Below are 27,766 nucleotides of genomic sequence, written 5' to 3'. Positions count from 1 at the left end.
GACAGCAACTTGTCTGTTCCCCTTCCCCCAATTTCCCAGCTCTGTTCCCATCCCCCCAATCCCCCAATAAAAATCTTTTAAAAAAAAAAGAGTTTGAGCTCTGAACAACAGTGGTTCGATTCCCGGCCCGAACTGAGCAGCCACTGAGCTGCCAACAGGTGGCAGGATGGCTCAGCTTTAAAAAAAAGAGGGAAAAAAATTGTTGGCAAGGATGTGGAGAAAATAGAACTCTTGTGTATTCCTGGTGGGAATGTAAATGGTGCAGCTGCAGTAGTAAACATTTTAGAAGTTACTCAAAAAGTTAAATATAGAATTACCATAAGACCCAGCAATTCCACGCCTAGGCATATACCTACCCAAAGAACTGAAAACAAGTGTTCAAACAAAAACTTCTATAGGAATCTTCATGGCATCACTAATCACAATAGCTAAAAGTGGAAACAACACAAATATTCATAAACTGATAAATGAATAAACAAAATGTGGTTTATCCATACACTGGGTATACTAAAGGTCATACATATCCTATGATTCCATTTATATGAAATATCCAGAATTGGCAAATCCAAAGATACAGAAAGCAGATTAGTTTCCAGAGGCTGGGTGATGGGAAAATCTGTAGTGATGCTCACTCATCAGGTATACAGTCTCCTTTTGGGTGACGAAAATGTTTTGGAACTAGATAGAGGTGATGATTGCACAGCACTGTGAATATACTGAATGGCACACTTTAACATAGTTAATTCTGTGTCATATAAAATACAGTATACATTTTTCCTGCCTTCTTAAGCTAAATATATTGGAGCAAATTTTTTTCTACATGACTGGAGACATAATTTTGAATATCAATCTGTAGTGATAAGTCTAGGGCTTCTGAGGGATTCTCAGACCATTAAATGTTTTTAAATCACTGCATCTGATTTCCAATTTTTCCACCTTATCCATGGTCTGCTATCTCTTTGTGATGCTGTCTATGTGCTTGCCTTAATGTTTTTTATAATTTAGTTTGGGCTTTAAAAACAGATGGCCTATCTTGTTATAAATGAATGTACAATGTAAGAAAACAGTCTAAAAGACTAAGAGACTTTTCTAAAAAATTATGAGTTTTAATACAAAAATTTTGTAGCATCTATCGTGGCTACTTACTGTGAACAAATCTCAGAGTTACAGGCCTGGTACTGCAGCAGTCCATGAAATTAGACATTATCAAAAGTCCACTGAAATTGATTCCCAAACAACGATTTCAGCATTTGGTGTGAGAAATTGCTCAGAGTGTCAAACAGATCTGCGTTTCCATAGTGCGGCAGTTGGTACTTTGCAGGGTGCAGGTGAGGCCTGGCTGGCTGGCCTTTTTTGAAGACACCAGCCTGTGTGCTATCCATGCCACATGTGTACAATGATTCCAAAAGACATTCAACTAGGATGCCACACGTGGGGAATGTGCTTGAGAGAATCCCCTATATAGAAAAAAATTGCATCCTCCAAAAAAACTTTTTTTCTCTTCTTGTTTGGTAGTTCTGAATGTTACACAATTTTTCCCTATAAGGTAAAAAGGTGCCTACTTAAGTATATGATTGTCAGGGGAAAAATAGAAAACAGAAATCAGGTCTTGACCGTTTTTTTCATTTTTATTTGTATGTGAATTTTTAATATAAATGAGGGGACATAAAGTGTGAATGCAAGTCAAAATGTTTCAATGAACAAGTTTCAAGAGTTCGGCTTTATCACAATTATAAATAAACCTGCAATGCCAGAGTTTGGATATTTTACAAACAAGTAAATTTCTTAATGACAGCAACGAAGTGGTATTTCTACCATTTTTGTCATACAGTATTTTTATCATTCACTATACTATTCTGAGTTTTCCTATATGCAAGTACATGTTTTTAATGTTTGTCTTCTGTGCTATTATTATAACTTTGCTATGAAAATACATTAAACTTGGGCCAGTCAAGTGGCGCATTGGTTAGGAGTTGGCTTGGGGCACCAGCTCTGAGCAGCAGGGTCCCGGTTCGGATCCCACATGAGGGCCAGTGATGCTGCACCCTCTACGGCTAAGATGGTGAACAACAGCTCGACTTGGAGCTGGGCTGCCGTGAGTCGCCAGCGATGGCGTAGGCTGCAGTGGCTGGCTGGCAGCGGACACATGCTTTCGTGAGCTGCCGTGAGCCACCGTGAGCAGGCCCTTCAATGCCCAGTGAGCAACTGCCTCACCTGGGAATAGCGCAATCATAATACCAACATGGGCCAGTTAAGCGACGTCCTCCACAACTAGACTGAAGAACAAAAGGACAGCAACTTGTCTGTTCCCCTTCCCCGATTCCCCAATGCTGTTTCCCTTCCCCAATTCTCCAATAAAATCTTTAAAAAGAAAGAAAATACATTAAACTATTTTTTAAACGGTGGTTATACTAGGTGACTTTTAAGGTCCTTCTAATTCCAAAATTCTGTATGAGTCTTCCAATGTTTCTTGAAGGCTCAGCATTCTCTTTGCTTTTATTATCAAATTTACAAAGAAACTGCAAAATATTTACATAAAAATATTCATTAACCCAAAATATGAAATAGAAATGATTAAGTCATATAATAGGGAGGATGAAAAATGTGTTAAATAGATTTCTTAAACATGTTAAAAACCATGCTAATAGTTAAATATCTCAAATGGAAAGCTTTCCAGGATATGTTACATGGTCTAAAAATATGAAATCCCTGAAAAACTGCCAGGAAAAATATTTCAATATGTGTATTCACATATGTGTGCAATAAAAAAGGCATTTAGGGCCGGCCGAGTGGCGCATTGGTTAAGAGCTGGCTTGGGATGCCTGAGGGCCCCAGTTCAGATCCCACATATGAGGGCCAGTGACACTGCCCTCTACAGCTAAGATGCTGAGCAACAGCTCAACCTGGGGCTGGGCTGCCGTGAGTCACCAGCGATGGCATAGGCTGCAGCTCCTGCTGCAGTGGGTTGCCATGGGCTACCGTGTGTAGCCAGCAGCCGTCCAGAAGCCGGCAACTGACATGCCTCGCCTGGGAAGAGCGCAATGATGGTGCCAACTTGGGCCAGTGAAAGTGAAGCAACGTCCTCCACAACTAGACTGAAGAACAAAACGACAGCAACTTGTTTGTTCCCCTTCCCTCAATTCCCCAATAAAAAAATCTTTAAAAAAAAAAAAAAGTTAAAACCGTAAAAAAAATAAAATAAAAGAGGCCTTTAACCAAATACTCCTTTTGTTTGTTTTTAATCCTTTTTTTTCCTCTTTTATATATTTATGCTATACCTGAAATTGTCTTGTTCCCCTAGCCCTAATAAACCTTCATCTTGCCTCCCTATTAGCTTTCTCAGTTCAATACTCAGCCAAATGTAAACACTGCTATGTATGCCTGCGTGCAATGGCTTGGATTGTACAAGCAAGTGCTTCCTGAATGCAGAACAGACAGGGAACCCCTGTCTGCCTCATTGGAGCCTGGGATGTTTCTGTTTACAAAGCCTGGAGCCAGGCAGGGGCCACTACTGGAGGCGTGCTGTCTGCTTCCTTGCTACACTCAGCCTTTGTCTGGGTCTGTGTCAAAGAAAGAACAACATTGTTGCATGTGCAGCAAGCAACAAAGGAAATCTTAAATATAACACACTGGTGGTTATGTTGGCTCCTAAATCTTTTTACAACTCTGTATGAAAAGGCAAATTTAGGGATTAGGTTGTTTTTACAATTTTTTTAAAGCAATGTACTTTTCATAAAAGCAGAGAAAAGCATTTAAAATCAAAACAGTTAACGTGATCAATCTGTTAAATTAATTCCTTAGCAAAATAATTCAGATTGCTAAATATCATTTCTGTAATGATACATTACGCAGCTCAATGTTTTGAACAAATATTTTTATAAGGAATAAACAGTGTTGATTTATTTTAATGTTTACAATGGCAACTATACAGTAATCATAATCAGATTGATGTTTACGTTTAATGTCCTAAAAACAAGTTGAGAGGAGGCAGATTTCTTGGGGTTTTTTCCAAGTTGGTATTTGATACTGACTATTTAAGGCTATTTTACATTTTACTTGCCTTAGTCATTGTGAATAACTTAGTTTGTAAGAAACAAACACAACAAATAACAATAAACAAAAACAATCCATACTCTGCTGAGTCCACACATTTTATGGCCGAATTATAAAAGAAATAGTGGAAAACTATGGGAGAGAGAAAGAGAAACAATCTGAATTAAACAAACAAAAAAGGCTTGAAAAGAAAACAGAAAAGACATTCAATGCCTAGCTTTCTTCTATCTTTGTAAGATTTATAATTTTAATTTCTTTAAAATAGGTGTTTTGTGATTAGAAGAGACTGAATTTCAGCATTGTTTTTTTATTAAAGAATGAATTAAAACAGTTAATTACATTTCATTGGAATAAAGTTATTAAATAAGTGTAAAAACAGCATTTAAGTAAATAGATTAAGAGTTTTTAATAAATACAAGAAAATAGAAGGTAAAGATTAATCTGCAGACTCGTGACATTAAAAAAATCCATTAAAGTATAATGAAAACACCATTAAATATGTTCTCAAAATGTTTTTGGTATAATTCTAAACAAGTATTAATTGCCTCTATTCTGATCAGATTTTATTTTTTAGCTTTATACACAGATAGACTAAACCAAAAGGTATTATTACTCCATGTAACAGTTTTGAAAATAATCACTTAATACTTCTTAGAAAGCACCAATCAAGATCCCAAAAGCCTAATTGAGCAAGAAAAGTGAATTTGGGCCTAAATTAACATCAGAAAAATGGAAATCTAATCACTGCAATATTCGTTATTTAAAACAAAACCACATAAAAATTCTTACAATACAGAATCAAACCTAAGAATCAAATTACTCAGAGATCCCTACTCAATTTTCCTAACTGGTCTACAAATGATACTTCTAAATTCACAATACACACTTTGTTCTCAGAAAACAACCATGAAATAATTTGACTATAAAAATGGAAGTTATTTATCTTACAGCATTTTGTGCCTTGTTTCTTTTGTTCAGTAATATGTTTTGAAGATTTAACCATGCTGCTGTGTACAGATGAAATGTATTCAGGGTTGCTTTTCTATATAACAAATGTAATTATTTCCCCCTGTAATGATTCTAGGACTTATTATAATGATAACTAAAAGATCACTGTAGGTAATCGCTATGAAGCATCATAGAAGCATTCCTGAAATGTATACATTTGGTTTTTCAGTTCTGTTTAGTACTTTTTAAATACCCAGTATTGTTGGAAAGAGAAAAATATTAAACAAAGCAGACAAATTAAAAGGCTGTACATCGTCTTGCTGTTTCTAATTTTTTGGCAGCACAGGCAGTAGCTAGCAACCAAGAAAGCCAGAGTTAATCAAAGATGCACTCTAGGGTAGGAACAGAGCAGAAAGAAAAGCTTAGAGATTGAGAGATAGGATACAGGGAAACATGCCATACTGAACAGGGCTTTATGAAATTAGCACTTTCAGAAGCCATGCTTAACATATGCAGGTATTCCCCCACTCTCTGAAAGTTCACTTTATGCCACTCCACTTTTACGAAACATCTACATCAGTACCTGTTTTCGCTAACCAAAAGAAATCTGAAGAGGATTTTCACTTTTACGAAAAAGGCGGAAAGTGAAAATAGCGTTCAACGTTTGTTTTGCAGAGAACCATCACAGAGGCAGCTTGCAACCCGAGCCCTGCCAAGCTTCTGCTGCAGGAACTACACTCAGCATCCTAGTATCAAGCTGCCACAGCTTTGAAATGTGACGGTGAACAACTGTGCTTTTTATCTCGATTTATTTTGTGCATCTGTTAGCAGCAAGATGCGTCCTAAGGTAATTGCCTCTTTGCTTTACACCATTTCGGCTTACATAATAATTTCATAGGAAGGCTGTACTTGGGATAGCAGAGGAAACCTGTATCTGAAACCACTGGAATCCTTGAAATGCATCTCTTCAAGAGTTCCCAGATGGTTCCTTTATACCCTGCCCTCAAAGTACCTACTGTATCTTATTTGACAATTCTTTAAGAGGGACCTTCTAAACATGCATATCTAGTCTTCCATGAAAGGGGAGTAAAATGAATGTCTCCATCAGATCATCACTGATTATTCTCACCCAAACTGTCCATCAATATCTGCTCAGTTCCTACAAATTCTACTCCTTAGACAGTGAAAGTAGGGCGGTAAATTGACAGAAAACCTGGGGCAATGATGAGGCCAACTGAGTTTAGAACAACTGTTGCTGGAACTGTATCATTTTCCAACACAGGCACTTTTTCCCATCTCCTTAGCTTTGCTTTCCCCAAGCTCTCTTTTTACTTTTCCTTCTCTTTTATGTTCCTTTCTTTCTGCCTATACATATTCCTGTCTGAAAACCTGTCTTAGAGGCACTCACATGTCCTGCTTAGAAGCACCAGTGACATTCTGGGCAATGCAGAAAGTTCTGTTTAGTCCAATTCTATCATGGTTTTCAAACAAAAACAAAAAACCTGTTATGAACTCTGTGAGGTAAAGGTGAGATAAAAGCAACTAAGTTTAAATAATATTTTAGTATTGTATCAAATTGCAAAACAAACCAATTAATTTTTTTAAATGAGTGATTATTCAGTAGCTCAATTCTTTTATAGATTCAACATTTTTAAAAAATCATCAACTAAAAACACTGATGTGAAAAAAAGAAAATTATTGATCCTTACAATATCTATATTAAACAATGTAGAAAATTACATAACTAAAACATTTGTATCAAAAGCTAGTAGTTAGTTACACCTGAAACTAATAAAAATTATAATAATAAAATAAAATAAAAACAAGGCAGGGCCGGCCGAGTGGCGCGATGGTTAAGAACTGGCTTGGGATGCCAGAGGGCCCCGGTTCGGATCCCACATATGAGGGCCAGTGACACTGCCCTCCACAGCTAAGATGCTGAACAACAGCTCAACCTGGAGTTGGGCTGCTGGGAGTCGCCGGCAATGGCGTAGGTTGCAGCCCCTGCTGCAGTGGGTTGCCATGGGCTACCGTGTAGCCAGCAGCCAGCGTGAGCGGCCAGCAGCCAGCCTGAGTGGCCATCAGCCGCAGTGAGCGGCCGTCCAGAAGCCGGCAACTGAGCTGCCTCGCCCGGGAAGAGCGCAATGTTGGTGCCAACTTGGACCAGTGAAGCAACGTCCTCCACAACTAGACTGAAGAACAAAATGACAGCAACTTGTCTGTTCCCCTTCCCCCAATTCCCCAGCACTGTTCCCATCCCCCCAATTCCCCAATAAAAATCTTTAAAAAAACACATACAAAAAAAACAAGGCAAAATATTTATTTAAAAAGCTAGAAGAGCGGGAAATAATTTTGATTTAAACCATTTGTGGGTACATTCTGGATGTCCTTTTTTTTTTTTTGATGTACAACATATACAACAATTGTTTTAAAAGGAGTGAAGAATTTATAACACAAAAAAGGGTTGGTACTAAATATATAGGTGCTAAAAGAAATCTGCCTTTTAAGTTTAGAAAATAACTCTTTTTGTTCCCTAAAATTCTCACTTCCTTGTAAAAGAACTACATCCACATTCTTACCAAGGCCTCATGGTAGATGCAATGTACCCCCCAACACACCAAGACTTTAAACTTTCCATGGGACTTCCTCAGACCATGGGAAACTGGCAAATATAAAACTAACAGTGATCTAACATATGCATGGGAAGTTGTGTTTGCACTCCTTATGATCACGTAATCCTCTATGAGAAGAACTAATTATGAGCAGATGCTTCCCCTTGATACTAAGCCCCAGAAACAGAAGCTCTGAACTGACCCTGCAGCCTGGGGCTAAGTCCAGCCTGTATCAGGCAAATTCCCAGCTGATCTAAAGACCTGTGATCACCAGGATAAATCCTTGTTGTTAAAGCCACTGAGTTTAGAGGTGGCTTATTGATGAAGTATTATTGGCAAGAGCTGACAACTATAGGAACATATCTACTACTACCCATGTAACGTTTTATAGAGATATGTGCAAATGTATACAATTTTCAGTTATCTAAAAATTAGACATTTAGGAATAGTTTAGAATAAATTTTTTTCTAGTTCTGCCCATACTTTTCCTCACAATTTGAGTCTACACTCAGCATTCAAACAAAACGGTCTATAAGTAATACCTATAACCCCACTCACTATTGGCTACAGAATGAATTTTTAAAATTGAAAAATTAATTATATTTATTTAAAGCAGCAGATCTCAACCTGTGGGTCGCGACCCCTTTGGGGGAGTCGAACGACCCTTTCACAGGGGTTGCTGGGTACTCGTATGTGGGCGTATCTGCATGTGGGCCTGGAGACAGATAGAGGAGCGGTGTCTCGGTTCCTAAGACCATTGAAAATATGTGTTTTCCGATGGTCTTAGGCGACCCCTGTGAAAGGTTGAGAACCGCTGATTTAAAGCATAGCATGCACTTTAGTGTTTTGTGGGATAAGACATGTAATACAAAGATAAACATTTTATTTCCTTTTGTGAACTCCAGTTTTGCAAGATAAAAAGTGTTCTGGACATTAGTTGCACAACAGTATGAATGTAATTAATACTATTGAACTATATATACTTAAAAATGGTTAAGGGTGGGCCAGCCGAGTGGTGCGTTGGTTAGGAGTTGGCTTGGGATGCAAGCTCTGAGCAGCAGGGCCCCAGTTCGGATCCCACATGAGGGTCAGTGATGCTATGCCCTCTACAGCTAAGATGATGAACAACAGCTCAACCTGGAGCTGGGCTGCCGTGAGTTGCCAGCGATGGCATAGGCTGCAACCCCAGATGCAGTGGGCTGCCATGAGCTACAGTGAGTGGCTGGCAGCCAGCCAGCCAGCCAGCGTGAGTGGCTGCTAGCCAGCCAGCATGAGTGGCTGCTAGCCGGCGTGAGCTGCCGTGAGCTGCTGTAAGCGGCCATCCAATGGCCGGCGAGCGACTGCCTCATCCGGGAAGAGCACAATGATCACAATACCAACATGGGCCAGTGAAGCGATGTCCTCCACAACTAGACTGAAGAACAAAAGGAAGGCAACTTGTCTGTTCCCCTCCCCCAATTCTGCAATAAAATCTTTAAAAAAAGAGATCTGTCAAAATTTATAAAAAGAAAAATGGTTAAGGGTGGCTGGATGTCTCAGTTGGTTAGAAAGAGTGCTCTGAGCAACAGGGCTGCCAGTTCAATTCCCACATGGGCCAGTGAGCTGCACCCTCCATAACTAGATTGAAGACAACGAGTTGAGCTGAGCTGCCAGTGGGCAGCCAGATGGCTCAGTTGATTAGAGAGCATGCTCTTAACAAGAAGGCTGATGGTTCGACTCCTGCATGGGATGGTGGGCTGCACCCTCTGCAACTAGATTGAAAACAGCAACTGGACTTGAAGCTGAGTCTGCATCCTCCACAAGTAAGAGTGAAGGACAACAACTTGACTTGAAGCTGATGAGTCCTGGGAAAAACACACTGTTCCCAAATAAAGTTAAAAAAAGAAAGTAAACTTTAAAAAATTAATAAAATAAAAATGGTTAAGATGGTAAATTTTACTGTGTGTATTTTACCAAAATAAAAAGTCTCAAAGAATGGTTCTCACCATTTTTTATGACTTTTTATTTTTAAAATATCAAGGATATTACATATACAGAAAAGCCAGAATTCAGTAACATAATTGCCAGTATTTATATAATGCTTTATAGATACTGTTAGCACTTATTTCAGTGTATTTTTAAACTATGAAAAATGAAATTAAAATGTTAATTTCCTTTCCCTTCACTTCAAAACTCTGACCTCTGGTCAACAGCTTTAGAAACTAAGATATACTGTGTGACTTGCTCAGTGTTTTTGCACTGAGATGTGTCTGATTAATGTTTTTAAAAGAGGCAAGAAGATATCTTTACTTCTTTAAAACACACTGTAGTAGACAAAAGCCTCCCAAAACATGAAATGGAGGGGCTCTGGACAGATTAAAAAAAAGAAGTCCGTGGTAGAGAAATAATTGCAAACTACTGTTTACACACACACACACACACACACACACACACACACACACACACACACAGAAAAAATATCTGTTAAAACCTCTTTTAAAACCTCATATAAAAATTAGTAGGAAAAATTCTATTTTATGGTAATTGAAAAATAATCAGGCAGAAAAAAATTACTTCAGAAACTGAAACAGAAACTAAACAATGCCATTTCTTTTCTCCATCTTAAAATAGTTCTAAACAAGTCAACATGAGTTTCTCTTCTTTTTTTCCAAAAAGATTTTATTGGGGAATTGGGGGAGGGGAACAGCATTGGGGAATTGGGGAAGGGGAACAGACAAGTTGCCTTCCTTTTGTTCTTCAGTCTAGTTGTGGAGGACGTCGCTTCACTGGCCCATATTGGTATTATCATTGCACTCTTCCTGGGTGAGGCAGTCGCTTTCGGGTAGCAGCTCATGAAAGCTCACGCCAGCTGCCAGTCAGACTACGCTGTCGCCAGCGACTCATGGCAGCCCAGCTCCAGATCAAGCTGTTGTTCACCACCTTAGCTGTAGAAGGCATAGCGTCACTGGCCCTCATGAGGGATCCGAACCAGGGCCCTGCTGCTCAGAGCTGGTGTCCCAAGCCAACTCTTAACCAACGCACTACTCGGCCGGCCAAAGTTTCTCTTCTTAACACATAACCATTCAAATGTTGCTTCATCGTAACACTAAACCAGTAAATCTTGTTGAGGAAGCCATTTGCACCAAGCCTGGTCTAGCTACATCAGTCTTCCTATCAAGCAATCATTAATTCATTCACTAATTTAATCAATTATTGAACATTCTGGAAATGGCTGGGAATGAGTGGAAAACATGGGGATATGCAATACAATAGGTTGAGACCTGTGGAATGATTCTAAGATTCAAAGGTAATCAAATGAATTGGCAAGAGTATGAGAAAGTTTAAATAATTTCAAAACTTAGTTGACTTTATAGTACTTAGTAAATGATTGAGGGATTGAATAAATGGGAAGTGAAGTTAGCCAAAAAATGGTCCAATGATACACATAGTAGGGCAATTGCATCCTTGAGCGACTGCATCCTTGATGATGCAACTTCTCCTTGCTATTCTTTTTTTTTTTTAAGATTTTATTGGGGAGCTGGGGACGGGAACAGTGTTGAGGAATTGGGGAAGGGGAACACTGTGTTTCTCCAGGACCCATCAGCTCCAAGTCAAGTTGTTGTCCTTCAATCTTACTTGTGGAGGGCGCAAGATCAGCTCCAAGTCCAGTTGCCACTTTCAATCTAGTTGCGGGCGGGGTGTAGTCCACCATCCCGTGAGGGAGTTGATCTGGCAACCTTGTTAAGAGCACGCGCTCTCACCAGTTCAGCAGCAGCTCCGTTCGGGCGCAGCTCACTGGCCCATGTGGGAATCCAACCGGCAACCCTGTTGTTCAGAGCTCGCACTCTAACCAACTGAGCCACTGGGCTGGCCCCTCCTTGATACTTTAGTAAATGCCATAGTAGACTTGAGGATATGGATGGAATTCAGAACAGAACTGTAAAGCTGGCAAAGAATGTCTGGAAAATACTCCCCTCCACCTTTGCCCCACTTCTTACATTTGGAGTATAAACTCCAAAGCCCCCGATTTTCTCCTCCCACCATCATTCCCCATTACTGATCAAATTAGCAAAGAAACAAACCAATAAACAAAAACATAAAACAAAACAAAACAAATAATAACTTATGCCCTTGTGTACCATTTTGAATTTCAGAAAAAACGTTGGGTATCAAACCATAAATGAAGATGGTGAAACTAATGAGGGATCACAGTAGTTAAAAGTAGTATGGGATCACACTTTTCTTTCAAGCACAAGAAAATACCTTTCAAACTCTTAGCTTTACTATGTGCAACTAAATCTTCCTAGTATAAATGCCACTCTCTAGTGTACAACACTATTTATCTAGAAAGTCAGGTCTTGATCTGTTCTGCATTCATGCTATTTCTGAAGTTTAAATATCTTTATTTTTTAATTTTTTGAACAGGTAACACATGACATGAATATCTCAAGATATTCACTTAAAGTCTCCTTTACACTCCTAGTCCTCCTTAACCCACATTCTCCCATACACATACATTCATATAGAAGTAATTAATATTTGTACTTTCTTGTGTATCCTTTCGGAATTTCAAATACATGAACATGCATACAGAAGCAAATTTAAATAGATGGTCATATCCATCCCACACCCCCATTGCAATAGTTAACAATATACCAAGGAGATCTTTCTAAATTAGTTCAGAGAAAGTTTTAAATTCTTTTTTTTAAGCTTCATACTATTCTGTTATACTGTTGTAACAAAATCGTTTAACCTGTTCTCTTAATGGATAGTCATTTCCATTATTTTACTATAACAAACAATGCTGCAATGAATGACTTTGTTTACAATCATTTCAAAAATATGTTTAGGGGCTGGCTGAGTGGCGCATTGGTTAAGAGCTGTCTTGGGACGCCGGAGGGCCCCGGTTCGGATCCCACATATGAGGCCCAGTGACACTGCCCTCTACAGCTAAGATGGTGAACAACAGCTCAACCTGGAGCTGGGCTGCCATGAGTCGCTGGTGACGGCGTAGGCTGCAGTGGGCTGCCAGTAAGCTACCGTGAATGGCCAGCAGCCAGCGTGAGCAGCTGTAAGCCGCCATGGATGGACATCCAAAGGCCGGCGAGCGACTGCCTCAGCTGGGAAGAGCGCAATAATCACAATACCAACATGGACCAGTGAAGCGACATCCTCCACAACTAGACTGAAAAACAAAAGGACAGCAACTTGTCTGTTGCCCTTCCCTGATTCCCCAACGCTGTTCCCCTCTCCCAATTCCCTAATAAAATCTTTAAAATAAATAAATAACAAATAAATTAAAAATTCAACACAGTTCCAATTATCTTCTGGGTGCATTCTCTGGGGTTTTTTTCCCCATTAAATGGATTAAGGAATGGAAAGTATAATATGCAATGCATTTCAACATTTAAAGCAGTCATTATTCACAAAACACATAAATGAACAAGAATGATCCTATGTGTATTTTCAACCACAGTCCTGGGAGATCTCTGTGATTATCTGTAATCTCTGTTCCACCAGTCTGTAATCACACAGATTGTGATTCTGTGACATTACCAAACAATCTGAACACCCTGCAAACTACATCATTATCATGCACTGTATCTTAGCCAATTGCTTCTTATTTAGTACCATAGCAGGGTTTTAAAAATGCATAATCACTTTTAAAAAAATCATTTTAGAATAACACAACCGTTGAATGCCTTGGGTGCATAGACTCTCAAATACTCAGGCAGCCGAGTGAACTCAGGCTATTATACATATAGCTATTTAATATTATATTATATTATATTATATTATATTATATTATATTATATTATATTATATATTATTATATGCCAGTAAGACTAGGCTAAGAGAGTTGATTTATTTCCTAGAAGAAATTACATAAACAAAAGTTCCTGAGAAACGTTGCTCAGAAATTTTGAGGCTGCCAAAACATCTAAAGATCTCACGCTGCTGCCCCTAGAAGTAGATAACCATGCTGACAGGCAAAGGGGTGGGCAAATGAAGTAGTGGGAAAAACGGAAGTCTATGACAATATCCTGAGGATGTTTGTAAATGTGCTTATTAAGAGAGCATATTACTACAGTCCAGGGACTAGACGCCCTAAAATATGCTTGCAAGAAGGTACCAGGGAGCAGGTAGCAAAGAAAGATCTGGGAGCTGAAGGGCAGTGGCACAGCTGGACTGTGACTGGTTCTTGGGAAAAGAACTGAGACAAATGACTTCATACTGGAGTAGAAATACCCCTTACCATTCATTTTATTTTTTTGCCCTTCCTCACTTATTGCCTCTGTGAACCCTCAGAAAGTTATATTATGTAGCTAAGAAAAAATAATGCAACAGATACTGTGATACCTATTGTGATACTGTAACAATGTAATGATCATAACGTGGGAGATAGGTATATAAGACTGCCCCTTACCATCCACTCTGGCTTCATTCTAGTATGCCTTCCTGAAATGCAGGCTAGAAAGCAAAAGGCCTGCATTTCCTAGACTCTTCTGCAGCTAGGAATTCAGTTCTGAGGTAGCATCAGCCAACTAAATGCACTTAATAAAAGATCTGGAAGGCAGAAGTGAGATGGATCTGTTCTGCTGTTTCTGAAAGCAAAATGGCTGGTGGAAACTTTTAATTCTCACTTTAGGGACCATCCTGATGTATTTTTCTACCTGAGGGCTTTACTGCCTAGAGCAAGGGCAAGAACATTTCTCAGTAGGGGTTCCACTGGCATTTTGGGTAATACCTTAGTTGTGCAAGACTATCCCAAATGTTGAAGGATTTTAAAAATCTCCAGTCTACTACACTCACTACACGCCAATAGTCCGCCCACCCTAGACATTCTGACAATCTTTAAAAATGCCCCTATACATTTTTAAAGGCCTCTTCCAGTAGGAGGAAGAACCTTTGTCTTGAGAAAGAAAAGATATTATACTACATATATTCCTTTAATTCTCCATGCTAATGATCACCTTAACGTCATACAAAAAAAGCAGAAAACAGGCAGAAAAAAAGAATTGGTATCTCTCTTTGGAAACTCTCTGAAATATTTATATTATTTTGAAATACCAAATAATGAAACATATATGGAAAGTTTACTACCCACATTATGCATCTTAATTTCATTTTCTACTCACTTTGGGAACGAGGTACATGGACAATTCTATTTAGAATCAAGAACTTTTAAAAGTGTTATTATAGACTGCCATGGTTCATATATTTGAACCTACAAATTATACTTATTATAATTGATTTCCCAATTTTTACTAATAAGAAATATACCTGCCTAATTAGGACTTTTTATCAGCATGAGATCAAGCAATTTTAAATTATGTTCTGTAAATAAAATTTCACTCAAGTACAAAGATCCTGGCTTATGTAAACCTATAAAGTCTTATTAAGACCTATAAAGTCTTATTAAGCATAAATGTGATTTTTTAAGAGATTTTTTTCCCCAAACATAGACAATAACTTACCCTATTTAATATTATAATAGTCATCTAGGAACTAAACAGTTAAAGACTCTGGGTCAGGAGCTTCTAATGAATTTGTAGACTGAAAACTGAGAATTCTATATAATCACAGATTCATACTTCAGAGTTACTACCAATAAGAATTTGAACATAATAATTTGCTGTGATAGAAAGCTCAAGCTAGGTTCTGTTTCTCTAACCTAGTGGGAAAAGAGGGTAATAGTACAGAATTTCTCATTAACTCAGGACACTTTTTATATTTTGTGTATTAAAGACCTCTGCAGGAATTCGGGTGCATCTTCAGAATAGAAAGAACTTACATTTTGAGTAGAAATAATTAATACTTTTGGAGTAGGAACACAGCTCCAAGTCCAGATGTGCAAATATAGGAGGCTTGGAGATTCCTCAAGTTTTAGAGGGAATTAGCCTTCAGCAACGACCAGAATCATAAGAAGATAAGAAAAATGCTGCATTACAAGTTGTAATGCACCCCCAAAAAAGTCACTTAAGTTATTTAAAGTGTGTTATTTTATCAAACTTAAAAAATGGCCATATTTAACAAAGAAGGAAATGTTTTTACATAAATGTTAAAAAGTACAACACCTACCATGTGCTTTATAAAAAAACAAACAAAAAAAACCTTTCTCTTTCTAGTGCATAAGAGCTAAAGAATCTGATTAATTTTTCAAGTCAAGCTTTATTAAGAAATGTCTTCTGCTTATCATTTCCGTGCATTAATTACATCTAGAGTATTTTTTAGAATATAATGAAATTGAAATTTTATTCAAGTAGCTATACCTACCTATGGATATTTACTCCTCAAACAAGACATAATCAGGGGAGTTAGGAAACATATTTGGAGGTATGTAATCACCTTGCATCTAAGTTATTAATTGTTTAAACAATTAAACAACTGACTAAAACACAAAGAGTCTATCTGGATTTTAAATAATGTGCTTTCTCACGGGTATTTATTTTTCTTAATTAAACAAAGGAAACATTCATTTTCTCTGATTATGTGCATTTCTAAGATCTTCTATAGCAAAACAATGTCTTACACATACTAGAAGAGAATTGATATTTACTGACTTGAACTGAATAACATTTATTGAATGTTACTACGTAAACTACCCAATACTGACAGAAAAAAACATGGTTATGCAGAGGGTATAAGAAACACAAATTTATGCAAAAAAATGTTTTCCATGTTTGCTTACTATAATGATTAGATATAGATATAAAAAACAGCAGTGATGGGGAATAATAAAGTCAGAAATGACAACATTGGGCATTTGGTGGATGCTGAACTGCCCAAATCTAGGCTCTAGATTTATACATAAGTATAATGGAAGTGTAAGAAACAGAATCACAGCATTTTGGGTTAGAACTTATTCTATCTACCATCATTACAGATAAACATCTATCAGATATCTCCTGAGAATACCTGGATTACTCAAACCACAATTTAATAGTATTATAATTTCTCATTAATTTCCTGTAGTGGGTTGAATTAAGGCCCCTAAAAAGATATGTTTACTCTCTACATGCCAGAATCTGTGAGTGTGGACTTATTTGGAAAAAGGGTCTTTACAGATGTAATTAAGGATCTCGAGATGAAATCATCCTAAATACGATGGCTCCTAAAGCCAATGGTGGATGTCCTTATAAGAAAAAGGCAGAGGGAGATTAAAGACAGAGGTGAAGGCCATGTAATGACAAGCCAAGGAACACCAACAACTGCAGGCAGCTACAAAAAACTAGGAAAGACGCATGGAACAGATTCCCCCATATAGCTTCCAGAAGAAACCAACTCCACCAACACCTTGGCTTTAAAACTCCTGGCCTTCAGAACTGTGAGAAAGTAAATTTCTGTTGTTTTAAGCTATGCTGTGTGTGGTAATTTCTTACAGCAGCCCTAGAAAACAAATGCACTTCCACAGAATATTCCCATAAAAAACATTCAGGTGGAACCAGCCATATTTAGGATCATTAAATACATCTTAGAGATGTATAATTACAACACATGGAGGCGAGTCCGAATGGAGTGAGCAAACTGAGTGCTTGTGTGGTTGTGTCTTGGAGACTGGCAGTGCTGGCAACACAGCCGACCAACTGACTGGAGAGCAGACTGCAGAATTCAAAGCTTTTTCACTATGTGACAGGGATGCTGATAGAACAAACAGCAAAGGAATTAGGAACCATAATGAGATCTCATGGGTAGAATCCCACATAAGCAGAATTACAGGACATGATTAATGAAGTGGATGCTGCTGGTAATGGCACAGATGACTTCCTGGCACTTTTGACAATGATGGCAGGAAAAATGAAAGACACAGACGGTGAAGAAGAAATTAGGAAAGTATTCTGTGTGTTTGATAAGGATGGCAATAGCTATATTAGTTCATCAGAGCTTCACCATGTGATGACAAACCTTGGACAGAAGTTAGCAGATGAAGAGTTTGATGAAATAATCAGGGAAGCAGATATCGCTGGTGATGGACAAGTAAACTATGAAGAGTTTGTACAAATGATGACAGCAAAGGGAAGACACTGTACAACATGTGTTAAATTTCTTGTATAAAACTGTTTATTTGCCTTTCCTTTGTAACTATATGTAAAAGGTTTCCCCTACTGTCAAAAAAAAAATATGCATGTATAGTGATTAGGACTTTGTTCCTCCGTTTTCTTCCCTTATCTTACTGTCATTGTCCTGAAGCCTTATTTCAGAAAACTGATCAAGTAACATACTGCATGTGACTTATTCTGGATACATCTAAGCCCTTCTGCGTATCTAAACGTAACTGGAGTTTGTCAAATGAGGGAACAACTGGGTTATACCTTTTTTAAAGTAGTTTTCACTAAGAACTATTAGCATGCTGTTGTTGAAGTATGGAGTTGTAACTCTGCATAGACTATGGACAGCCAACAATATGTACTTAAAAGTTGCACTACTGGGCCGGCCGAGTGGCGCGATGGTTAAGAACTGGCTTGGGATGCCAGAGGGCCCCGGTTCGGATCCCACATATGAGGGCCAGTGACACTGCCCTCTACAGCTAAGATGCTGAACAACAGCTCAACCTGGAGCTGGGCTGCTGTGAGTCACCAGTGACGGCGTAGGCTGCAGCCCCTGCTGCAGTGGGTTGCCATGGACTACTGTGTGTAGCCAGCAGCCAGTGTGAGCGGCCAGCAGCCGCAGTGAGCAGCCATCCAGAAGCCGGCGACTGATCTGCCTCGCCCGGGAAGAGCGCAATGATGGTGCCAACTTGGGCCAGTAAAGCACGTCCTCCACAACTAGACTGAAGAACAAAACGACAGCAACTTGTCTGTTCCCCTTCCCCCAATTCCCCAGCACTGTTCCCATCCCCCTAATTCCCCAATAAAAAAATCTTTAAAAAACAAAAAAAAGTTGCACTATTACAAAACAGGTAAATTACCCAGGTACACATACACTATTTTTTTGTACTGTTGGTCCCATAGCAAAAATATTTTCCTTTATTGTTACTTGCCTTTCAAATTTTGTTTAGCAAGTTAAAGAAAATCTGCTTATGGCACAATTTGCCTCAAATCCATTCCAAGTTGTACATTTATTTTCCAATAAAAAAAGTCTTTTACCCAATTTTACACAAGAAAGAAAGAAAAAGAGAGAGAGAGAGAAAGAGAGAGAGAGACAGAGAAAGACAGACAGACAGACAGGCATTTTATTCCAGGGATACAAGGATGGTTCAACATCCACCAATCAATCAATGTGACATGCCACATTAACAAAATGAAGGCTAAAAATCATATGATCATCTCAATAGATACAGAAAAAGCATTCAACAAAATTCAACAACCATTTATGATAAAAAGTCTCAACAAAGAGGGAATGTACCTCACTGTAATAAAGATCATATATAACAAGTCCACAGCTAACATCATACTCAATGGGGAAAAGCTTAAAGCTTTTCCTCTAAGATCAGGAACAAGACAAAAATGTCCACGTTCATCACCTTTATTCAACATAGTATTGGAAGTCTTAGCCAGGGTAACTAGGCAAGAAAAAAAAAAGGCATCCAAATTGGAAAGGAAAAAGTAAAACCGTCTCTGTTGGCAGATGAAATGATATTAAATATAGAAAACCCTAAAGACTAGAGAGAGAGAGAGAGAGAGAGAGAGAGAGAGAGAGAAAGTAATAACTGAATTCAGTGAAGTTTCACGATACAAAATCGATACACAAAAATCAGTGTTTTAGTTTTGTGAGATGAAAAGAGTTCTGGAGTGTGGTTATACAATAATATGAATGTATTTAACACTACTGAACTTTCATTTAGAAATAGTTAATATGGTAAATTTTATTCTCGTTTTCTGCAGTAGTTGTGTAAAGTCATTGCAAACACTGAATTAGCAAATACTGAACCACTGGCCTATAGGAAATACTGGGTTAGATTCCTGTGAGCCTCTAATCAAGACATTTTCGTCAACCCATCAATACATAATCTTATTTTATATATGTTTCTGCTTAAAGACATCTTATTTAGTATAATGCATAGTGTTGATTCATTAACAATGAAGTCAGGGCTGACAGCACTGTAACTCATGCCTGAAAGAAGCTTGCCTAACACATGTATTTTCTCCATAAGGCACATCACAGTCTTGCACTTAGGAACACTAGACAGCACTTCAGCAGTAGGGGACCATTTTAAACCAAAAATCACCAACAAAAATACCAAAAAAGTGGCACTAAATAGACTGTGAAAAGGACACCTGTTTATAGTATGACAGCCGAAACAAGAAGGCAGAGCATGACCTTGATCAACCCAAGCTGGGAACATGCATGTCAGGTGACTCAAATTTTTTGTTATTCTGTGCATGTCTGTGAATGACTGAGATAGCACGGTGAGTATTGATTTCGGGGTAACAAATAAATTTTAGCAAGTAACAGAAGTCACAAACATGGAATCTGGGAATAATCAAGATCAGCTCTATTTTATTCATTGTAAAAACCTTGGAAGGTATACACTTGAGAAACATATAGTAGAATAATATCCATTGTTTAGGAGTAACTTCTTATAGGTCTTTTTTTGGAAGGGGGTATGAAAGATGCAGGAAATATTATCTTTGTTCTGTTTCTCAACTAGAAGGACATAGGAACCTGAATACATTTCATGGAAAACTCCATAACAATAATTCCTTCAAATTAAAAAAAAAAATCACAGAAGATAGGGTCTCATATAAAAAATAAAAATTAGCAGAAAGTGTCCTTGATAATAAAAAGGAGAATTAAATGAGGGAGGGTGTTTATAACAGCTGGTTTCTAAAAAGACTTTAGGACAATTCTATCATTTATTGAATGTTTACTTTACGTTAGGCACTTTACATACATTATCTTGTTTAATCTATACAACCATATAAATTAGACTATTATTCTGCATGTGAGATGTTACATAGAGAGACTAAGTAACCTGATTTAGGTTATGTTTAGCAAGTAGAACATTAAGGTTTTAACCCACGCTCTGAGGTTGACAGCCAATGTTCTTAATCATTATGTTATATAACTTCCCAAAGAATCAAGTCAATATTTTTGAAACACTTTACTTCCCTCCCTCAGATGATCCTAATTATTTTAGCAGTTGATTAGACTAATTTCATATTATGGCTAGAAGAAAATGAATTCACTACCTTGAAGAGGTATCTGCAGCCCCATGTTCACTGCAGCATTATTCACAATAGCTAAGATATGAAAGCAACCCAAGTGTCCATTGACAGATGAACAGATAAAGAAAATGTGAGATACACACACACATGAATATTATTCAACCATAGAAAAGAAGGAAACATTGCCATTTGCAACCACATGGATGAACCCCCCCAAAGGCCTATGCTAAGAGATATAAGTCAGATAGAGAAAGGCAGAAAGGCAAACACTGTATAATCTCATTTATGTATGAAAAAAAATAAACCATTTTGTGAATACAAAGAACACATTGGTGGTTGCCAGAAATGAGGAGTAGATGAAAGGGGTGAAGGTAGTCAAAACAAACTTTCAGTTATAAAATAAAAAAGTTATGGGGATCTAATGTACAGCATGGTGACTATAGTTAGTAATACTGTACTGCATATTTGAAAGTTGCTGAAAGAGTAAATCTTAAAAGTTCTCATCACAAGAAAAAAAATGTGTAACATACGGTAACAGACATTAACTAGACTTATTGTGGTGATCATATCACAATATATACAAATAGTGAATCATTATGCTGAATACCCGAAACTAATAATATTATGTCAATTATGCCTAAGTTAGAAAAAACAACATATTAAAGACAACTGTTATTCAAATGATGGCTAGTTTCATCTTGGTTTTGAATGTAACTGAAGTGCTTTAAAGTATCTACGCCTTTACCTTTTATGGTATCGTGACATCTGAAACCACTAAATAGCAGATAGATAATCAGGTTTTTTTTTGTTTTTCTTTTTTAAAGATTTTAATGGGGAATTGGGGGAGGGGAACAGCATTGGAGAATCAGGGAAGAGGAACAGACAAGTTGCTGTCCTTTTGTTCTTCAGTCTAGTTGTGGAGGATGTCGCTTCACTGGCCCATGTTGGTATTATCATTGCACTCTTCCCAGGTGAGGCAGATCTGTCACCACCCACTGGACGGCCGTTCACAGCGGTTCTTGGCCGCTCACACCAGCTGCCGGCCGCTCACGCTGGCTGCTGGCCGCTCACAGTAGATTACGGGAGCCCACTGTAACTCCGCTGCAGCCTACACAGTCGCTGGAGACTCACGGCAGCCCAGCTCCAGGTTGAGCTGTTGCTCACCATCTTACCTGTAGAGGGCAGTATCACTGGCCGTCATGTGGGATCCAAACTGGGGATCTACTGCTCAGAGCTGGCGTTCTAAGCGAACTCATAACCAACACGCCACTTGGCCAGCCCAATAATCATTTTTTTAATATGCAAATATGCAGAAATTTCTCAGTAATCAAAGACACCATAAGGAAATGAGGCAGTTAAAGTAGATCAGAGGAACACACATGGAACGGGCAATCAAAAAAGACAAGAAAAGTTGCAGGTGTTAAAATAAAGACATGGAAATTATTTCTTGATCTACATCTAAATCTGTCTACTATTTCAGAAGACATTTATTTTTAAATACCAGTCAATTCCAACATACATGCTTGCGACTTAGATCTTACAGATCAAAAGCTCCCATGGAGGCTGTCAGTAAAGCCAGATTAGTCTAAGGTTTTATTTTACTCATCAGGACAATCAAATAACATAAATTTTTAAAACACCAACATGAAGAGAGGTTACTTTCTTGAGAAAATAGGGACAAAGTAGGTAGTTATGGGGTGGGACTGACATTCAGTAGGGCAGAGCTAGCAAAGCTTCAGAGTGAAAACTATCTGACCATCAGCACATAACATGTTAAATAGAATCTTGTTACTATTACATTAAAGAATATTTTCTAAAGAGTATATACTTTTCTCTATTTCTCTTATGCCATTCATTCTCCTCTAATATTTTAAATATCTAAAAAAGGAACAATAAATTTGTTTTGCCTCTTGCTAAAATGCTTCATGAAATACTAAGCAAAGACTTTGAGTCATCCTTATGTCCCATTTTCTGTCTATTCAATCACTTTGATGTTATCACAGAAGCAGCAAAAACTGAAAAATCACTATACATTCACAATAGCTAAAAAACCTACCTGTGGCTCTAAGCCAATGTCAGCTTCTTTGAATGTAGGTTTTCATTTCTAGCTTAGTGTGAGATAAGACATTTGCTGCCAGACACTGAAATTAGAATTTCTAATCTTAACAGCACAGTATAAATTAGAATGTGATTTCTTAAATCTAGCTCTAGATGCAATTTAATCTTTGTTTCTCATCAACTTGATCCAACCATCAACTTAATGAATAATGTAAATAAAAGTATTCGTAGGCTGGCCAAGTGGCTCAGTTGGTTAAGAGCGCAAGCTGTGAGCAACAGGGTTGCCAGTTCAATTCCCACATGGGCCAGTGAGCTGCACCCAAGCTGAGCTGCCACTGAGCTGCCAACAGGTGGCATGATGGTTCAGCTGGTGAAAGCACGTGCTCCTAACAACAAGGTTGCTGGTTCGACCCCTGCATGGGATGGTGGGCTATGCCCACCCGCAACTAAGATTGAACATGGCACCATGAGCTGTGTCCATGAGCTGCTGGCAGGCAGCCGGACGGCGACTGGACTTGGAGCTAAGCTAACTGTGCCCTCCACAACTAAGATTGAAGGACAACAACTTGGCTGTTCCCCTTCCCCAATTCCCCAATAAAATCTTTTTTAAAAAAAAGTATTCTTGCATTCTGACATTCATGTAAGAACCTCCAACACTAAATACAATGAATTAGGTTGAATTTTTTTTAATGACAAATTTTTGCCTGCTTTTCTACTAATAATTATTTCATTCAGTTAGGGAGATTAATTATACCAACTCCAGAAGTCTTATCAAGAAATGTCATAAGTGTCTAAACATTGCAGTAATTATATACTTCTTTCAAACTCTGAGAATTTACAAACTCATTAGGATGAATTAAGCTTATAAAACAGTGAAAGAATACTGTAAATGTAAATTCATTTACTTAAAGGCTGGCATTCTTTTTAAACAAAGAAGGTACTGCCAAGTTCTCAAGGCTGGAAGAGGCTCAAAATAATACTGGGGGTGCCCCAAAAATGTATACAAGTAAACACTTTGGTCAATGTTGCTCAAGCAATAGTTCATCGTAATCAGAAGTGTCTGGATGCTGATGGTAACCACTTTGAGCACCTTTTGTAATTGCAAAAGTCAAACCTGACTTGTACTCATCTTTTGTCATTGGTATATATTGAGTATTATAACTTTAATACAATTTTCCTTTCTTAAAATGTGTATAAATTTTTTTGGCACCCTCTGTATATTTCACTTTCCTGAAGTGTCAGACTTCCGGTTTTAGGTAGTATGTGGACATGTATTAGTGAAAGTTAGTTTTCTTTGCTTGCTAAAGAAGAAAATCTCAACTTGGTAACAGTGTATCTCAGACACTACTATCCTCTTCTTTAAACAGAAAGGAAGCTTCAAGTATCAGACAATTTGGCAACAATATCTAATTAGTTAATAATATGGTTTTGTTTTCATTTTACTTATTTTTAAATAAAAAAAATTTTAAGTTACCCTCTACTAATGATACTGGCTTTACATTTACAGTAGTGACGAAAAGTTTCCCTTCAAAATACATTTTTTTAGTTGGGCCGGCCGAGTGGCTCAGTTGGTTAAGAGCTCGCTCAAGAGTTTGAGCTCTGAGCAACAGTGGTTCAAGTCCTGGCCCGAGCTGAGCAGCCACTAAGCTGCCAACAAGGTAGCAGGATGGCTCAGCTAAAAAAAAAACCACAAAAATACATTTTTTAAATGAGATGATTTGAACAAAAATATTAAATAAGTAATGTATCATGTAAATATAGAAAACATTTGTAATATGTACTTAGTGCTATACAGATGATATGAAAAAATAATGAGTGAGTCCTTGAATTTTAGGAAATGTGATCAGTTTTTTCAAAAAAATGGTGTTTTTCCTCCTCTCAAATGAACAAACAAATATAAATAGGCCACTTGTTTGAGTGTAGAGAGTAATACTTAGGAACAATTGAGTATATAGAATAGTGGTTAAAACTAATGGAAAGTAATGGTTAACAACATTCTCTGGAGGCAAAACACCTAGGTTTCAATCTTGGCTCTACCACTTATTAGCTGTGTGACTTGGTAAATTACATATCTGTGCCTCGGTGTTCTCAATGTAAAATAAGAATAACCATTTTAAGTATTTGTAAGGGTTAAATGTAAAAGTTTAATGCAGATAGAGCACTTAAAATGCTGTTGGCACATAGTTAAGTACTCAAAAATGTTATTTAGCTAGTTTCAATTTCCCTATATATTAAATATCTGAATTCCCTTTATGTTTACTGAAAAGGCTACTCAGTCTGCCTAATAACTATAAACCTAATAAAGTGTATTAAAGTTTCAACACCAGATTTATCCCATCTGGAATAACATTCTCTAAGAATTTAAGTTTACTGCAAATATCTTATAAAACAAAACCCATTAAATACTAATCTAACACTAATATCTTAAGGCCAGAGGGAAATATAACTAAGAACAGCCTTTGGTGATGAAGAAAGGAAGGACGGTGCCTGAAAAAGTTAACACGTTGTATTGGGTACAACAACAGGGGCGGGGGGAGGGGGTCCTAAGAAAAAATAAAGGGTCTCGGAAAATGAGATCTCAAGGAAGTACCTAATCTTCCTTAATTCCATAATTATGTCCAGAGCCAGGTCTACTTACAACTATGTACTAAACAGGCACAGAACTACTGGCAAGTATTTTTTAAGGTTTCCATATAATGAAAGCAATCAAATATGGTACCTATTCTCATAAAAAGAGACAAACTACTGAAATCTAGACTCGACAATAGAACAGAAAATCTTTGAAAAAATAATAACTGGGGTATAAAGACCTAGAAAATGAGTTATCAACCCATAAATCTCCTCATCTCTAGTCAGTTTTGTCTTGGAGAATTATCTAATAATGTGTGTCTGGTTGAACACATGCTATAGGCCTCTGATGGCAACCTCAGATCTGAACCCTCAGATCAGAGGTTACAGCTACATGGATTTCTAAATATCAGTTCTTTTTCCTTTCTTTTCTGTGTTTGTTTTTTTGTTGTTGTTGTTTTTAAAGGTAATAACTGTTCTTAATGGAAGAACACGACATGTATACTATACTTCAGATGCCGGGATTGGAGGAAAAAGGCTTTTTTTTTTTTTAAAGAACAGAGAGCTAGTGTCCTTACTGGCCAGAAATCATTGGTGATCTATAGTCCAAACAGAACTTTAATTTTTATGGCTCATAACAATGTTCACATGCCATTTCCCAACATTAATAATCAACTATTTAATTATTTTAAAAGAAGACATTTCATTCATGTCTCAACGAAAAGCATCAGTAGACTTCCCATTCTGCTAAACTTTTTAGGAAACAGCCAGAATGAATAGTCTGCACAGATTTCATTTATTTGTGCCCTATCTCATGCCTCTAGAAAACTATGTAAGGCAATTTTATAAGACTACACAAAGTCTGTGATTAAAAAATATATATATTAAGAACTAGAGGGAAGTAGAGTAACCTTTCTGAAATCCGCTAACTCTACATCAAAGTAATCCTTGAATGATTATAATGTATGACTCTGTGACTCAGCAAAATACAGATATTCATTTATGGTCATGTGGTTAGCCTGTCAGATTTTCCCTGACAACTCTCCCCTCACATTATTCTGAAAGATCAACTGCTATCATATGCTTTAGCTTCTATCACTAAGTACCTAATGGTCGTCAGCTGCAACTGAGGGTGGAAAAAAAAACACAAGATTTTTCTGAGGAAAGAGAGCTATATGTTGTTATTCTCAGTCATCCATACATTCCTTCACTGCTGCTGGTTCTGACCATACTCAACGTAAAAGTTATAGTGGTAAGAAGGCAAGTGAATGCGGTTGTGGATATTGTGTAAATGCATATTTGATGAGAAAGATATAATTCCAGTAACAATGAATAGGTTTGATGTCAGGAAGTAAACTGTTCAGCTGAAAACAATCTAAAGAGAAATTAGTAGGATTAACAAAGAACATTAAGTACCTTCTCTTGTTCCCCAGAGCATAACCTCACTATGTGGCCTTTAAAACAGCCGTAATCAACTCGTTCATCATTTTCTTTATCACTAGGAAAATACACTACAAAAAAAGTTACTTGTACTTTTCAAGTAACCTTCTTTGAAAATGAGATCATGTAATAGTATCAATTTAGGAAGAGTTTTCTATATTCCTGCATTACTTTAAAAATTAAAATCTGATGCTTCATTTCTGGGGAAGTAAAAGAACAGGAATGATTATGACTTCTTTGTACTTTTACTATGATGAATCTAACAATAAGGGAGTTAACAATTAATATTTTTGTTTTTTTCTGTTCTTTACTATCCCATGAACTACTTTGCTGCATTTGTACTTTTAACTGAAAGTAGCAACCATCTTTCAATAAACACCTTGTCAATTAATGAATGATTCCATTAAATTCATTTTACCAAATTAAAATAAGAAACAAATCCTATTCCTTTCAGGCATTTGACAATACAGTCATGTGCTGCATAATGATGTTTCAGTCAAAATGGACCAAATAAATGATGGTGTTCCCATAAGATTATAATGCAGCTGAAAACTTCCTATCGCCTAGTGTCATCTTAGCTGTCAAAATGTCATAGCGCAATGTATGACTCACATGTTTGTGGTGATGCTGGTATAAACAAACCTACAGTGCTGCCAGTCATATAAAAATATAGCACATAAAATTATGTACAGTACATAATACTTGATAATGACATGACTGTTAACAAGTGTATGTATTTACTATACTATACTTTTTAATTGTCATTTTGGAGAGTACTTTTTCTACTTACAAAAAAAACTTGCTATAAAAAAAGTATGCTGTTATGAGGGCCAGTGACACTGCCCTCCACAGCTAGGATGCTGAACAACAGCTCGACCTGGAGCTGGGCTGCCGTGGGTTGCCGGCGACGGCGTAGGCTGCAGCCCCTGTGGCAGTGGGTTGCCATGGGCTACCGTGTGTAGCCATGGGCTACCGTGTGTAGCCAGCAGCCAGCGTGAG

At 37.6% G+C, this 27,766-nt stretch overlaps 1 protein-coding gene and 1 pseudogene across 1 annotated transcript in view; one reads left to right on the top strand and one right to left on the bottom strand.

Moving 5' to 3' along the window:
• The window catches only part of BMPR2 (bone morphogenetic protein receptor type 2), a 149,575-nt gene that overhangs the window by 35,950 nt on the left and 85,859 nt on the right, over positions 1-27,766 (bottom strand). The gene's annotated exons all lie outside the window — the stretch shown is intronic.
• LOC109379188 (calmodulin-like) lies at positions 5,837-17,788 on the top strand (annotated as a pseudogene).

Source organism: Hipposideros armiger, unplaced genomic scaffold (genome assembly GCF_001890085.2).
Source record: "Hipposideros armiger isolate ML-2016 unplaced genomic scaffold, ASM189008v1 scaffold_23, whole genome shotgun sequence".
Taxonomy (NCBI): domain Eukaryota; kingdom Metazoa; phylum Chordata; class Mammalia; order Chiroptera; family Hipposideridae; genus Hipposideros; species Hipposideros armiger.
This window is presented reverse-complemented; position numbering and strand designations above follow the sequence as displayed.